Genomic DNA, 16520 nt, shown 5'->3' on the forward strand with positions numbered 1-16520 from the left:
AAAGGTCCGTCTAGTCAAGGCTATGGTTTTTCCAGTGGTCATGTATGGATGTGAGAGTTGGACTGTGAAGAAAGCTGAGTGCCGAAGAATTGATGCTTTTGAACTGTGGTGTTGGAAAAGACTCGAGAGTCCCTTGGACTGCAAGGAGATCCAACCAGTCCATTCTGAAGGAGATCAGCCCTGTGTGTTCTTTGGAAATAATGATGCTAAAGCTGAAACTCCAGTACTCTGGCCACGTCATGAGAAGAGTTGATTCACTGGAAAAGACTCTGATGCTGGGAGGGATTGGGGGCAGGAGGAGAAGGGGACGACAGAGGATGAGATGGCTGGATGGCATCACCGACTTGATGGACATGGATTTGAGTGAACTCCAGGAGATGGTGATGGACAGGGAAGCCTGGCGTGCTGTGATTCATGGGGTTGCAAAGAGTCGGACATGACTGAGCGACTGAACTGAACTGAACAGAACTGAAGGTCTCAAAAGGACAGTGTCACAAACCTTACAGATAACTGGAGGAAGAGCTCTCCAGGAAGAGGGGACAGCAGGTGCAGAGGACCTGAGGCATGAGGATGGAAGGGTGTGATCCAGGAACAAGGAGTCCAAGTGGCTGCGCTGGGATGAACGAGAGAGAAAAAAGTAGGAGAGACGATCAGAGATGTAACTGGAGGTCCAGAGGGTGGGGCATAAATTATGTTGTGCTTTACAGGATGATTATACAGACTTAGATTGGGAGCCACCAGGAGCTTTTGACAGAGGAGTGCTACAATCTGACTTTAGCTGATCAGGATGCTGAAACTAGACTGGAGATGTCAGGAGTAGAAACAGGACAGTCAAGGAGGAGGCTTGTTTTATCCAATAAGACAGGTTGGTGGCTTGGACCAGGGAGATGATGATGGCTATGGGGAGAAAATAGTGAGAATCCATGTTTATTTTGAAAGAGCCAACAGGATTTGCTCATGATTGTATGTGACATATGAAAGAAAGAGTCAAGACTGGAACTTCACTGTTTTCTGGTCTGAGTCACTAGAAGGAAATGGTTGCCTTTCACTGAGAAGGGAAGAGCAGCTCTAGCAACTAAGGATGAATTGAGAAATGAATGGACATTTTCCCCAGGCATGGTACCTGGCACAGAACGTGTGTTCCATAGAAGTTAGATATTATTAACAGTCTTGATTCTGCCCCAACTGGTTAAATATTTCTGGCGACATTTGCCCTACATCTAAGCATTCTCAGAAAATACATGGCTAGGCTATTTTCAACCAGTGAACCACAGAATCTTGGTACCGCAGTGGTTTTCAAAGCCCACTGGCCTACTGGTAACCATTGGTTTGTTCTCTGTATCTGTGAGTCTGCTTCTTTCTTGTTAAATTCAATAGTTTACTGTCAGTTTATTTGTACATTTTTCTTTTTTCTTTTTTTTAATTTATTGGAGTATAGTCAGAGAGAAGAGGGCAGGGAAAGATAGGGGAAGAGAATTTTTTAAAAGGTTATTATAGGATTATATGAAACCATGTATGATGCTTTTGAAAATTGCTGAGTATAGAATTTAAAGAATCTTTCACTCAATAAAAAAAGTTTAAAAATAAAATGCATGTAAGACATAAAGTTGAAGGCAGGAGGAGAAGGGGAAGACAGAGGATGAGATGGTTGGATGACATCACTGACTCGGACTTGAGTTTGAGCAAGCTCCAGGAATTGGTGATGGACAGAGAAGCCTGGCGTACTGCAGTCCATGGAGTCACAAAGAGTTGGACACAACTGAGTGAATTGAACTGAACTGAACTGAAGAAATAAAGCAGTAACAACATGGTAAATTATACTTCGATTTTTTAATGAAAAGAATGTAAAAAATAAATAAAATATACTTCATTCATTAAAAAAAAATGGGCAAAACAAAAAACAAAGCCCATTGGCCACCCAAAGTCCCTTTGACCAATCAGGTGCGCGCTAAATACCAGACACAATAGTGCGCATGTGCACTGCTCTCTCCACGCCCACCCGCTTTCCTCCCAGCTTCTGCATCAAGGTTAAGAGATGAGACAAAAGCAAGAGCTGAAGTCAGTGCAGACTCAGGCTTTGGTTTTTCTCAGAGGACATCCCTTAGTGCTCAAAGAAAATCTCGCTCAGCCTCCCCACATTACAAAAGAGAAAACTGAGGACTAGAAAGGTTGCAACTTCCTCGTCTATAAGATTAGAGAATTGAGTGAAATCATTTCTAAGGCTCCTCCCAACTTTGAGTCCCTCGGCAAATGGAAGGCAACTATAATAACGACCAAACACCCAGGAGTCACACTGATTCTTCTTTTCCTCATCAGTTCAGTTCAGTTGCTCAGTCGTGTCCGACTCTTTGCGACTGCATGAATCGCAGCACGCCAGGCATCCCTGTCCATCACCATCTCCCGGAGTTCATTCAGTCTCACGTCCATTGAGTCAGTAATGCCATCCAGCCATCTCATCCTCTGTCATCCCCTTCTCCTCCTGCCCCCAATCCCTCCCAGCATCAGTCTTTTCCAATGAGTCAACTCTTCTCATGAGGTGGCCAAAGTACTGGAGTTTCAGCTTTAGCATCATTCCTTCCAAAGAAATCCCAGGGCTGATCTCCTTCAGAATGAACTGTTTGGATCTCCTTGCAGTCCAAGGGACTCTTTCACATCTAAACCACCAGCAAAGTTTGCTGACCTTAACACAGAAACATGTACCTTTCTGTCCTGCTCTTGCCAGGATGAGTCATCACCATCTCTCAGTGAACAGCTACATAAATCTCTGACTGGTTTCTCCACTCAGATTTCTAGCCCTTCTCCTACCCATCAGTATGTGACAGCTTGAATGATTTATTTACAGTTTGAACCAGATACACTTACTTCCCACCAATGACTTCCCAATATGCCTTACCTGGTCCTCTCAAGCCCTACCTGAACTGACCTCTGCCTCCCTCTTTGACCAGTCCTTGCACGGCTGGTCCCCTCACTCACTAAGCTCGAGCCTGTCTGGCCTCTTATCCATGCCATCAATATGTCAGGGTTCCTCCTCCCTGTTGTAGTCAGGCTTCTATGATGTGCCCCAACCCTTGTATTCATGCCCTTGTGTAATCCTCTTCCTCACTGGAAAAGGTCAGTTTTCATTCCAATCCCAAAGAAAGGTACCTCATAGTGGTCTTGATTTGCATTTCTCTGATAATGAGTGATGTTGAGCATCTTTTCATGTGTTTGTTAGCCATCTGTATGTCTTCTTTGGAGAAATGTCTATTTAGTTCTTTGGCCCATTTTTTGAATGGGTCATTTATTTTTCTGGAGTTGAGCTGTAGGAGTTGCTTGTATATTTTTGAGATTAGTTGTTTGTCAGTTGCTTCATTTGCTATTATTTTCTCCCATTCTGAAGGCTGTCTTTTCACCTTGCTGATAGTTTCCTTTGATGTGCAGAAGCTTTTAAGGTTAATTAGGTCCCATTTGTTTATTTTTGCTTTTATTTCTGATATTCTGGGAGGTGGGTCATAGAGGATCCTGCTGTGATGTATGTCAGAGAGTGTTTTGCCTATATTCTCCTCTAGGAGTTTTATAGTTTCTGGTCTTATGTTTAGATCTTTAATCCATTTTGAGTTTATTTTTGTGTATGGTGTTAGAAAGTGTTCTAGTTTCATTCTTTTACAAGTGGTTGACCAGTTTTCCCAGCACCACTTGTTAAAGAGATTGTCTTTAATCCATTGTATATTCTTGCCTCCTTTGTCAAAGATAAGGTGTCCATATGTGTGTGGATTTATCTCTGGGCTTTCTATTTTGTTCCATTGATCTATATTTCTGTCTTTGTGCCAGTACCATACTGTCTTGATAACTGTGGCTTTGTAGTAGAGCCTGAAGTCAGGTAGGTTGATTCCTCCAGTTCCATTCTTCTTTCTCAAGATCGCTTTGACTATTCGAGGTTTTTTGTATTTCCATACAAATTGTGAAATTATTTGTTCTAGCTCTGTGAAGAATACTGTTGGTAGCTTGACAGGGATTGCATTGAATCTATAAATTGCTTTGGGTATTATACTCATTTTCACTATATTGATTCTTCCAATCCATGAACATGGTATATTTCTCCATCTATTAGTGTCCTCTTTGATTTCTTTCACCAGTGTTTTATAGTTTTCTATATATAGGTCTTTAGTTTCTTTAGGTAGATATATTCCTAAGTATTTAATTCTTTCTGTTGCAATGGTGAATGGAATTGTTTCCTTAATTTCTCTTTCTGTTTTCTCATTATTAGTGTATAGGAATGCAAGGGATTTCTGTGTGTTGATTTTATATCCTGCAACTTTACTATAGTCATTGATTAGTTCTAGTAATTTTCTGGTGGAGTCTTTAGGGTTTTCTATGTAGAGGATCATGTCATCTGCAAATAGTGAGAGTTTTACTTCTTCTTCTCCAATTTGGATTCCTTTTATTTCTTTTTCTGCTCTGATTGCTGTGGCCAAAACTTCCAAAACTATGTTGAATAGTAATGGTGAAAGTGGGCACTCTTGTCTTGTTCCTGACTTTAGAGGAAATGCTTTCAATTTTTCACCATTGAGGATAATGTTTGCTGTGGGTTTGTCATATATAGCTTTTATTATGTTGAGGTATGTTCCTTCTATTCCTGCTTTCTGGAGAGTTTTTATCATAAATGGGTGTTGAATTTTGTCAAAGGCTTTCTCTGCATCTATTGAGATAATCATATGGTTTTTATTTTTCAATTTGTTAATGTGGTGTATTACATTGATTGATTTGCGGATATTGAAGAATCCTTGCATCCCTGGGATAAAGCCCACTTGGTCATGGTGTATGATCTTTTTAATGTGTTGTTGGATTCTGACTGCATGCCAAAGAATGCTCAAACTACCACACAATTGCACTCATCTCACACGCTAGTAAAGTAATGCTCAAAATTCTCCAAGCCAGACTTCAGCAATACGTGAACTGTGAACTTCCTGATGTTCAAGCTGGTTTTAGAAAAGGCAGAGGAACCAGAGATCAAATTGCCAACATCCACTGGATCATGGAAAAAGCAAGAGAGTTCCAGAAAAACATCTATTTCTGCTTTATTGACTATGCGAAAGCCTTTGACTGTGTGGATCACAATAAACTGTGGAAAATTCTGAAAGAGATGGGAATACCAGACCACCTGACCTGCCTCTTGAGAAATCTATATGCAGGTCAGGAAGCAACAGTTAGAACTGGACATGGAACACCAGACTGGTTCAAATAGGAAAAGGAGTACGTCAAGGCTGTATACTGTCACCCTGCTTATTTAACTTATATGCAGAGTACATCATGAGAAACGCTGGGCTGGAAGAAGCACAAGCTGGAATCAAGATTGCCAGGAGAAATATCAATAACCTCAGATATGCAGATGACACCACCCTTATGGCAGAAAGTGAAGAGGAACTCAAAAGCCTCTTGATGAAAGTGAAAGTGGAGAGTGAAAAAGTTGGCTTAAAGCTCAACATTCAGAAAACGAAGATCATGGCATCTGGTCCCATCACTTCATGGGAAATAGATGGGGAAACAGTAGAAACAGTGTCAGACTTTATTTTTTTGGGCTCCAAAATCACTGCAGATGGTGACTGCAGCCATGAAATTAAAAGACTCTTACTCCTTGGAAGGAAAGTTATGACCAACCTATATAGCATATTGAAAAGCAGAGGCATTACTTTGCCAACAAATGTTCGTCTAGTCAAGGCTATGGTTTTTCCTGTGGTCATGTATGGATGTGAGAGTTGGACTGTGAAGAAGGCTGAGCACCGAAGAATTGATGCTTTTGAACTGTGGTGTTGGAGAAGACTCTTGAGAGTCCCTTGGACTGCAAGGAGATCCAACCAGTCCATTCTGAAGGAGATCAGCCCTGGGATTTCTTTGGAAGGAATGATGCTAAAGCTGAAACTCCAATACTTTGGCCACCTCATGCAAAGAGTTGACTCACTGGAAAAGACTCTGATGCTGGGAGGGGTCGGGGGCAGGAGGAGAAGGGGACGACAGAGGATGAGAAGGCTGGATGGCATCACTGACTCGATGGACATGAATCTGAGTGAACTCCTGGAGTTGGTGATGGACAGGGAGGCCTGGCATGTTGCAAAGAGTCGGACACGACTGAGCGACTGAACTGAACTGAATTGTATGTAGTCTGGACCTGGTGACTTTCTTCTAAAGACCAGAACAAGGCAAAGGGGATGGGATGCCACAGCCAAGATTAGGTTACAAAAGACTGTAACTTCTATCTTGTGCACTCTCTCTCTCCTCACTTACTGACTCAGAAGAAGCAAGCTACCGTGCTGTGAGCTGTCCAAAGGAGAGTCCTTATGGCTGTGGATGAAGGGTGGCCTCCAGCCAACAGCCAACAAGGAACTCAGGCTGTCAGTCCAACAGCCCAGGAGAAATTGGGTTGTGCCAACAACCATGCAAGTGAGCTTGGAAGCAGATCAGTTCCCAGTGCAACCATACAATGACTACAGCCTTGGCCAATACCTTAATTGTAGCTTGGTAAGGGGCCCTGAGCCAGAGGATACAGATAAGCCAGGCCCAGATTCCAGGCCCATAGAAACTGTGAGATAATAAATGTTTATTGCTTTAACCATGAAGTTATGGAATAATGTGTTCATGACAACAGATAAGTAAGACATCAGTTCAGCGCATGTGATCCTGCTGTTCCTTCAGCTGGAAATTCTCTTTACATCCAGATCCTCCAATCCAAGCTTCATCATTCAGCCTTTTAGCTCAGATGACCAGTTTCCAGAATTCTTTCCCTGGCCAACCCAATACTTAGCCCATTACTCTATTTTATTATATTTATCCACTTTTAACTAGCTGTACAATTGTATTTTAGATATAGATAACATCACTGACTCAATGGACATGAACTTGAGCAAATTTTGGGAGATAGTGAAGGACAGGGAAGCCTGATGTGCTGCAGTTCATGGAGCTGTAAAGAGTTGGACATGGCTTAGCAATTGAACAACAACAATTGCAAGTATTTACTGGTATATCTGTCTCCCCCATCAAAATAAAAGCACCATGAGAAGAGAGACCTTCTCTGACATGTCCACAGCTGAATCCCAGCTCCTAAAACAGAACATGACACTTAATATCCTCTCAGCAAGTATGTGCTCAGTAAATGAATTAATGAGTGATGAAGGAAAGAGAGTTGTGAAAGAGAGATGGAGAGAATGAAGAAGCACTAAAACATGATTTTTTAAAAGCTCTTGGCCCACCAGCCAGCATTTGTTCTCATAATTCAACCCATCTGTCTCCTTGAAACATTTAAATTTTGAAGGATCCCAGAGTTGTTTGTTTCTTTCAAAAAATCACCCCACCATCTCAATTTCCCTACTTGAGTTTCCTGCAGATTTCAGCTGAATTTTAGGGTGGCAAAAACCCACATCCTCTTCCTTCTGGCTTCCCCTCTCTCTTTTCCTCCTCCATAACTCACCGACCAGTTTCAACACATCTCCTCTTTTAAGCAAAGAATATTTAAAAGATTGTAAAGCTTATTGAACTCTCACCACACAACATTTATGCTTGTTAAGTGCCAATGACTCAAAAACAGATTAGTCTCTCCTGAAATTCATGTGGTTTTACAAATTAGGGAGAAAGTTCTAGGCTCAGAATAAATTGCTAAGTTGTAAAACCTTGTTATGCACCTTCAGAAAGGCTGTTTTCTTCCTACTTGTATTTAGTCTGTAGCTTAAGGCAATAAAGAGAACTAAATCCCCCTATCCTCACAAAGAACAGAGAATAAAAGATCAAGAGTACCTTGGAGAAAAATGGGGAATTTTTGTTTATTCTTGAATGCAAATTATAAGTGAGAACTTTGCCTTAGATGGTAAAGAATTTGCCTGCAATGCAGGAGACCTGAATTCAAACTCTGGGTTGGGAAGATCCCCTGGAGAAGGGAATGGCTACCCACACCAGTATTCTTGCCTGGAGAATTCCGTGGACAGAGGAGCCTGCAGTCTATGGTGTCACAAAGAGCAGGACATGTCTGAGTGACTAATACTTTCACTTTCACTTTTCAACCCAGCTCTAGAGCAGAGTCAGGCAACTACAAATCAATCTATGGGCCAAATCCGGCCTCCCCGATTTTGTGTACTTTATGAGTTTAAAATAGCTTGAACATGTATAATATCATGTATGAAATGAGTCGCCAGTCCAGGTTTGATGCAGGATACTGGATGCTTGGGGCTGGTGCACTGGGACGATCCAGAGGGAGGGTATGGGGAGGGAGGAGGGAGGAGGGGTCAGGATGAGGAACACAGGTATACCTGTGGCGAATTCATTTCGATATTTGGCAAAACTAATACAATATTGTAAAGTTTAAAAATAAAATAAAATTTAAAAAACAAACAAACAAACAAAAATAAATAAATAAATAAAATAGCTTTAAATGAATGTATATTAAATAGACAAGTAAGTCTTTACAAAAAGTTCTCAGTGTTGATTCTTAGCCCTCAAAACCTAAGAAATGTATTATTTGGTCTTTTATCAGAAGGAATTTGTGCTCCCCTACTCTTGAGTGTCTCAACCACTGTGAAACAGTTCCTCTCTAACTTTGAAATCATTACATGTGGCCACAAACATAATCTGCAACCTACGGTACTAAAATAATTTACTATCAACAGAACAGTGATGTTGTCAAACTCATCCACTGCTACACCTGATTATGGGTAATGTGTGGGGTGAGGTATGTGGCATCATACACAGGATCGCCTGTCAGTCAGGGCCATGAATACCCTGAGCACTTGGCATGCCAACAACCAGCATAGGTACTGAAGCAAATGCAGTGGTAGAAGACATCGTCTTCACCCTGGAGATTCACCACTGAAATTTCCTGAAATAGAGCATTAAGACTCAAGAAAACCATTTTCTGGTAGATTATAAAGCCAACTAAAGAGGATAAATCAGGCAGACACTTAACCTCTGTGTGACTTCGAGAAAATTTTTCACCTGCTCTGTGCCTCCATTTTCTTATCTGTACAATGGGGCTGACTATGGCATAACATCATAGATACACTGTGGGATTTGATTGGGATTGTATACATAAAGTACTTAAGTAAGTTAGCACCTTATTTGGCACACACTCTGTTCCAATAAATGGCTGCTCCTGTGCTGCTGTTTGTCTCTAAGTCATGTCTGACTCTTTGTGGCCCCATGGACTATAGCCCACCAGACTCCTGTCCATGGGATTTTCCAGGCAGGAATACGGCAGTGGGTTGCCATTTCCTCCTCCAGGTGATCTTCCCAACCCAGGGGTTGAACCTGCATTGCAGGTGGATTCTTTTTTTTTTTTAATTTATTTATTTATTTTAATTGGAGGCTAATTACTTTACAATATTGTAGTCACTTTCGCCATACATCGACACAAACCAACCATGGATGTACATGTGTCCCCCATCCTGAACCCCCCCTCCCACCTCCCTCCCCATCCCATCCCTCAGAGTACAGGTGGATTCTTTACCGTTGAGCCACCTGGGAAGCCCAATAAATGGCAATATTGCTATTATTTTTAGCCCAGCATATCTTAACTTTGTGGCAAACGCATCCCCCTGCCTATGGACATCAGCAGGTTCACAGACACCCAAAACTACATGTAAATTTTAAACCTAATATGCATCTTTCTGGAGAGAGGCTACCTAACTTCAGATTCTCTACAGGACCTGGGATTCAAAAAATGTTAAGAAACACTGGGGTTCAAAGTGATACCAGCTGTGGCAAGTTCCAGAAGATTCTTAGTAGAAAGACATGTGCACCCCTAGGGATGCCCAATCTGAGGGCACCATGAGAGCATGTCAGCTGCTGCTTCTCTGTCCTCTTCACCCTCAACACATACATCCTCTTCCTAGGCTCAACGATTCAGGAAAAGAGAAAGAGGCAAAAGCCGAGGCTGCACCTCTGAGGTCTCTGCTCTCTGGAAGGGGTTTCCCAGGTGGTGCTCATGGTAAAGAATCCATCTGACAATTCAGGAGACACAAGAGACATGAGTTCAATCCCTGGGTTGGGAAGATTCTCTGGGGGAGGAAATGACAACCCCCTCCAGTATTCTTGCTTGGCGAATCCTCATGGACTGAGAAGCCTACAGTCCATGGGGTCGCAGAGAGTCAGACACAACTGAGCAATGGAGCACACACACAATGCATAGTGTTCTCTGGAAGTCTCCTCAGAGAGGCCATCTCTCCCAGCCTTTCCTCCTTGACACCCACTCGTCATCACCATTGCTCGCAAATTTATTCCGGACCCCTTTTCCATGGATACCTGAAATCACCCTATTTATGCATTTACTTACACACTATCTCTGTCTACCATGTAGGTTTCAAGATGATGAGGATTTGGTCTGTCTTGTGCAGATATATTTATTATGATAAATATGTAATCAACTAGTAAAGAGACCCAGTGGTCCACAGGAAATTTCGATTCAGCTTGAATATAAACCTTAAAAGGCAACCTGGGGCTCTTGACTATACTAGGGCAGCCAAACATTCTCCTTGACCAAAGTTGCCAAACATCAGCTAAAGGATATGTCAGGATATCCTGACATATTACGCATATTTTATGGGGAAACAGGAAGAGTGAGGGCACACCCCTTGTTACACTTGAGGGTCCTGAGTGTATAACATCCAGGTTGTTCTGACACCTGGGCTTATTTCATTTGACTGCTGCTACTCTCCTCTACTACCCTCCAGGGTAGAGCAGCTATACTTTCAAAAGTAAAATCCTAGTTTAATGAGAGGACAGATATCCTAGTTGAGACTGTCTTTTTAAAAATTCTTGAATTTCTTTTCATTTTTGTTCATTCAACAAATATTTATTGAGCACTACTTTGCCCCAGGCACTGGGGACTCAGATGTGAACAAGAGAGATAAATCTTTACACTTGTAATGTTTTATTCAAGATGAAGATTTAGTAGAACAGCCCCTCGTATCTGGTTGGTTAATCAACTCCTCCCCTCAACACTTTTAGCATAAAAAGTATACACACAGACATCCCTGGTGGTCCAGCAGTTAACAATCACCTGCCAATATATGCAACACGGGGTTGATCCCTGGTCCGGGAAGATTCCACACGCTGTGGAGCAACTAAGCTCGGGCACCACAACTACTGAAGCCCGAGCACCTGAGCCCATGCTCCACAGGAAGAGATGCCACAGCTGTGAGAAGCCCAGCACCACAACCAGAGGGTAGCCCCCCACTAGCCACAGCTAGAGAAAGCCCACAGGGAGCAATGAAGACCCCGTACAGCCATAAATAAAGTACATATACCCACGCATCACCGACTCAGGTGACATGAGTTTGAGTAAGCTCCAGGAGTTGATGATGGACAGGGAAGCCTGGTGTGCTGCAGTCCATGGGGTTGCAAAGAGTCAGACATGACTGAGCAACCAAACTGACGTGAACTGAGTACCCATGGTACACCAAACATCTTAGGGCCTACAGCTGTGGTTCTCAACCAGTGATTGATTTTTCCCTCCAGGGGATATTTAGTAGTACCCAGAGATATATGCGTGATCACAACAGGGGTCAGTGCTGTTGGATAGAGACCAGAGAAGTGGCTAACAGTCTACAGCCCACAGGACAGCTCTTCACAACAAATTATCTGGTCTCAAATCTCAAGAGTGATGAGACTAAGAAGTCCTACAGTCTAGGTCTATTAGTAGACCCAGGCAGCATTTCAAGAAATTAAAATACATGCAGCCATGAAATTAAAAGATGCTTACTCCTTGGAAGGAAACTTATGACCAACTTAGACAACATATTAAAAAGCAGAGACATTACTTTGCCAACAAAGGTCCATCTAGTCAAGGCTATGGTTTTTCCAGTAGTCATGTATGGATGTGACAGTTGGACTATAAAGAAAGCTAAGCACTGAAGAATTGATGCTTTTGAACTGTGGTGTTGGAGAAAACTCTTGAGAGTCCCTTGGACTGCAAGGAGATCCAACCAGTCCATCCTGAAGGAAATCAGTCCTGAATATTCATTGGAAGGACTGATGTTGAAGCTGAAACTCCACTACTTTGGCCACCTGATACAAAGAGCTGACTCATTGGAAAAGACCTTGATGCTGGGAAAGATTGAAGGCCGGAGGAGAAGGGGACAATAAAGGATGAGATGGTTGGATGGCATCACCAACTCAATGGACATGAATTTGTGTAAACTCCAGGAGTTGGTGATGGACAGGGAGGCCTGGCATGCTGCAGTCCGTGAGGTCCCAAAGAGTTGGTCATGACTGAGCGACTGAACTGAACTGAAGGCAGCATTTCTACTGTCTCAGTTTTTTTTTTTTTTTTAATGTTATCCAGCATTAAAAATCTCTAGTAAACATTTGGAGTTTCCCATGCTTGAGAATTTTCCACATATTTCCCACCCTCCCTTGCAACATACAACTTCAGCCCACCAATCCTAGGGCTTCACGGAGAACAAAGAGATAAGAAATCAGATACGGGGTGAAAATCATTTTTTGACAAGAATTGAGTGACTGGCTTTTAGGAGCAACAGAAGTGAGATTTCTGACATCCTGAGCCTGATATGAGCTGTGGTCTTTGCACTCAACAGCAATGATGGGGCCTCGGCCGGCACATTCTTATGATATGGTTGGGAAGTGGCCCTTGTTCATAGATAGAGCCTCCAAGTGTGACTTCAGCCTCTCAGAAGTCCAGAAAAATATCTAATATGCTTTTTAAGCCCACTAAAATGATTCTGTTAACTATTTTCACTGTCTGATAATAGTGAGCAGAAACATGTTCATGGTCAATCTATGATCCAAAGGAGATATGTTTATATTCACTTGGATCTCAATCACTCGCTCACCCAGTCACTTTATTTTGAAGTGAGAATCACCTTGACTGCTAACATAGTAAAATATCCTAGTGTGCATTGCATGGGGGAAAAAAAAACACTGCCGAGATTTAATAACTTAATCAACAGTAAAAGAAGAAACCTTGCTCTCGCCCTATGAAGTAGCCGGTATCTCCATCCAGCCAGGAATCAGCCCTGGCTGTAAATACTACCTACGTGCTTGTATCCCTTTTTTGCAAGCAGAAGAAGTAGGAGTCGTAAGCCACCTATGCAACCTTTCATATCAAACTTAAAAAGAAGAGAGAGTAAGATAATGAAAGAGTGAGTGGGAAAGAAAACCTCAATAAAGATTTTAAAGCCAGACTGTCTTTGAACAATCTTGAAGTTTAGTTCAAGTGGCTTATAACCCTCAGCTTACTGAGGATCTGCCCTATGGCAGGCAAGGAGGAAAGTCATCCATGGAAGATGCACCCAATTTGTCTTTGCTACTTTGGAGAAGGGCTGATATATCAATCACCAGCCCATCTTCTGCTCACCAGCTCATCTTTTGCTAGAAGAAAGAATGGGAGTAGAATTGTGCTCATTGTCCTTGCAGTAGTAGGATAAGCACAGAGGTCGTGATCTAAGCAGTTAGTTTCATAGCAACAGTCCAATCACCCAGGAAACAGGGTCTAAAATCACAAGTATACACAAAGCAATGGCTGCCATTTATGTCTCATAAGTGGTGCCCCTGATACACTCCTTGCATTATCTCTAATCTCCAATGGCTACCTGATAAGGCATATTAGCACCATTTTATAGGTGAGGAAACTGGGCTTCTAAGAGAATATGTGATTTGCCTAAGATCCCACAGCAATATCTTAGGAGAGTCTTCTGAATTCACAGCCAATTTTTTTTTTGCTGTATCATGTATCATCTCCATTCCCCTCCAACTGCATCTTCAAATCCTCTCCTCACTCACTAAATGACAACATTACACTTTCAGTCAAAGAATCTGGACAGTCATCTCTGTATCACCCCAGCAGTGACGACAATGTTTTGACTACAATGGAAGATCATTGTACAGGCTTGTCCACTGAGATCCAGTTTCTTGTCTTGGTCCCTGGCACCAAACACAACCAAATACCTATGTGTGTTGTACACTCCCTTCAGTTTCCTAGGCTTTAACGTCCTCATTTATAAAACAAGGGTATTGGATCAAAAGTCTTGAAGGATCACTTCAAATAGTTTATTTGTCTGATAAAATGCTTTTTACTAATTGTGTTGATATACTCCCCAAACACACACTTAAAGAAACACACATGTGCATATACACAAGCTTTACCTAATGGTTTTATCCATTAGTTCAATGTATAAAAACTTTCTCCCCCTGAAACATAGACACAAATATTCTGTCTATAGAAAAATATTCACCATCTCTATAGAAAAATATTCACCATTTCCTTGGCCTAATCATAAGGCAATGGGGAGAAGCTAAGAGAGACAAAAAAAAAAAAAGTGAAACTGCAGCAAATTGCATTTGCATTTTTTCCCCAAGATTTATTCCCCTTTTCCTTTGTATGTATAAGAAGACTATTCATCTCTGCCCATTGGCATGTGCTTGAGTTGCCTCCATGGAAGAAATATACCTCTTTGTCGCATTAATAACGGATTGGTCACATGTCTTACTTCAGCCGAAAGAATGTAAGTGAACACAGTTTTGTGTGCATGTCTGAGCAGAAGCCATAAAATAATTGCCTGGTTCATGACTACCTCTAACATGGAACCAGCATGTTCTAGATAGAGACTGAAATCAGCCTTGACCCCATAGTGAGAAGATATGTGAGGCAAAGCTATAGCTGACCAGCAGTTGACATATAGCATGAATAAGAAATAAAATTTTAGATGGTAAGCCATTGAAATTTTGGAGTTGTTATAGCAGCATAACCTGTCAAAGTCTGACTGATAAAGCAATATATTCAGATACAGTCAATCCTTATCATTCACCATAGCTGTGTTCTATCAAGTTGCCACAAACACTGAATTAGCAAATACTGGCTCATTGCTCTTAGCTTAAATCCTTCAAGCTCTGGTCAAAACATTTACATCAACAAAGTAATATATAAGCTTGCTTTATGTTTGCTTCTATTTACAGACACCTTATTAAACATACGTTGTTGATTCATTAACAGTGAAGTCAAAGACAACTGTGGTGTAACTCACACCTGAATGAAGTTTATCTAACATGTACTTTCTTCATAAGGCACCTTACTGCCTTCTCACACATAGGAACCCTAAATAACATTTCAGCCCTGTGACATGTTAAACAGCCAGCTCACCAACAAGCATAAAAATGCAAAAAACGTGGCACTAAATAGACCACCAAAGAGACATTTGTTCATTATGGGAGAGTTAAAACAAGAAGGCACAGAATCTTCTTGTTCAAACTCAGTTCAAACTCGCAAATTCTCACTGCTCTGTACCTGTCCACAAATGTCCATGGAAGCACAGCCAGTATTGACTTGGTGGTTACAAGTCAACTTAAGCAAGCAGGCGAGTTCACAAAAACGAAATCCACTAATAATGAAGATCCTCTGTACTCACATGTGCTACTTCACCTAATTCTCAGAACAACTCCACAAGGTGGGTATTTTTATCACATTATTATTTTGCAAAAAATAAAAGTTGAGATTCTGAAGATGAAATAACTTTCCCGAAGACATAACTAATTAGTGGTAAAAAGCGTGGTCTAAACTCAGGTCGTCGGCCTGTATCCAAGCCACATTGCTATTCCTTTTGAGTCACCATATCGCTTCCCAGAAGATGAAAGACCTACCTGTGAGGCCAGCTCTCGATTCCTCCACCTGAATTTCCAGACCCTGATTGCTTGTTCCTTGTGGCCTTTCTCACTCTCCATCCCTCCAGTCTTCACCAACCAATTTCTTCCTAGTGAAGAGTTTCTCTCCTATTTATGACCTACCTTTATTGCTAGTTCTTCTTCCACACCTAATATACTCTTCTGAAAGGTATCTTGTTCACATTTTTAAAGGTAATTAGGAACTTGGGGATTATCTAGTTCAACCTGATTGTTTTCAGATCAGACCCAGAGACTGTCATTGATTTGCCCAGTGTTAATGCGAGTTAGAGGGCTTCCCTGGTGGCTCAGTGGTAAAGAATCCACTGGCTAATTCAGGAGACAGGGGTTCAATCCCTGGGTCAGGAAGATCCCCTAGAGAAGAAAATGGCAACCCACTGCAGTATTCCTTCCTGGAAAACCCCATGGACAGAGGAGCTTGGGGGGCTACAGTCCATGGGGTCAAAAAGAGTTGGACACAACTTCGCAACTAAAACAACAACATTGAGAGAGTCAAAACTTGAACCCAGATCTACTGATCATCAGGAATTTACCCCTAGGATTGTTTCACTCTTCCTCTGTCCCCAAAAGCAATTACTTTCAACCTCAGAGCAATCAAATGAAGCAGAGGAGGGGCAGGAAGCATGAGAAAGGAAAGCAACGCCACTCAAAGGTGACTTCACATCATTTCAAAGGGCTCTTAGGAAGGAGACAGAGCTGACAACTATGTCTGCGGGTCAGGCAACCTCCTGCTCTCAAAGAGTCCAACCAGCCACTGAAGAGTAATAGCTTAGAGCTTCTAGGTTTTGAATTTTTACAGCACCTTTCATCTCTGAATCTCAAGGCTCCTTCCAGACATTATCTCATTCTTCTTCCCAGAATACAAGCAG

Source organism: Bos grunniens, chromosome 14, assembly GCF_055505025.1.
Source record: "Bos grunniens cultivar Pamir isolate PY7600 chromosome 14, Bosgru_T2T1.0, whole genome shotgun sequence".
NCBI classification, from domain to species: Eukaryota; Metazoa; Chordata; class Mammalia; order Artiodactyla; family Bovidae; genus Bos; species Bos grunniens.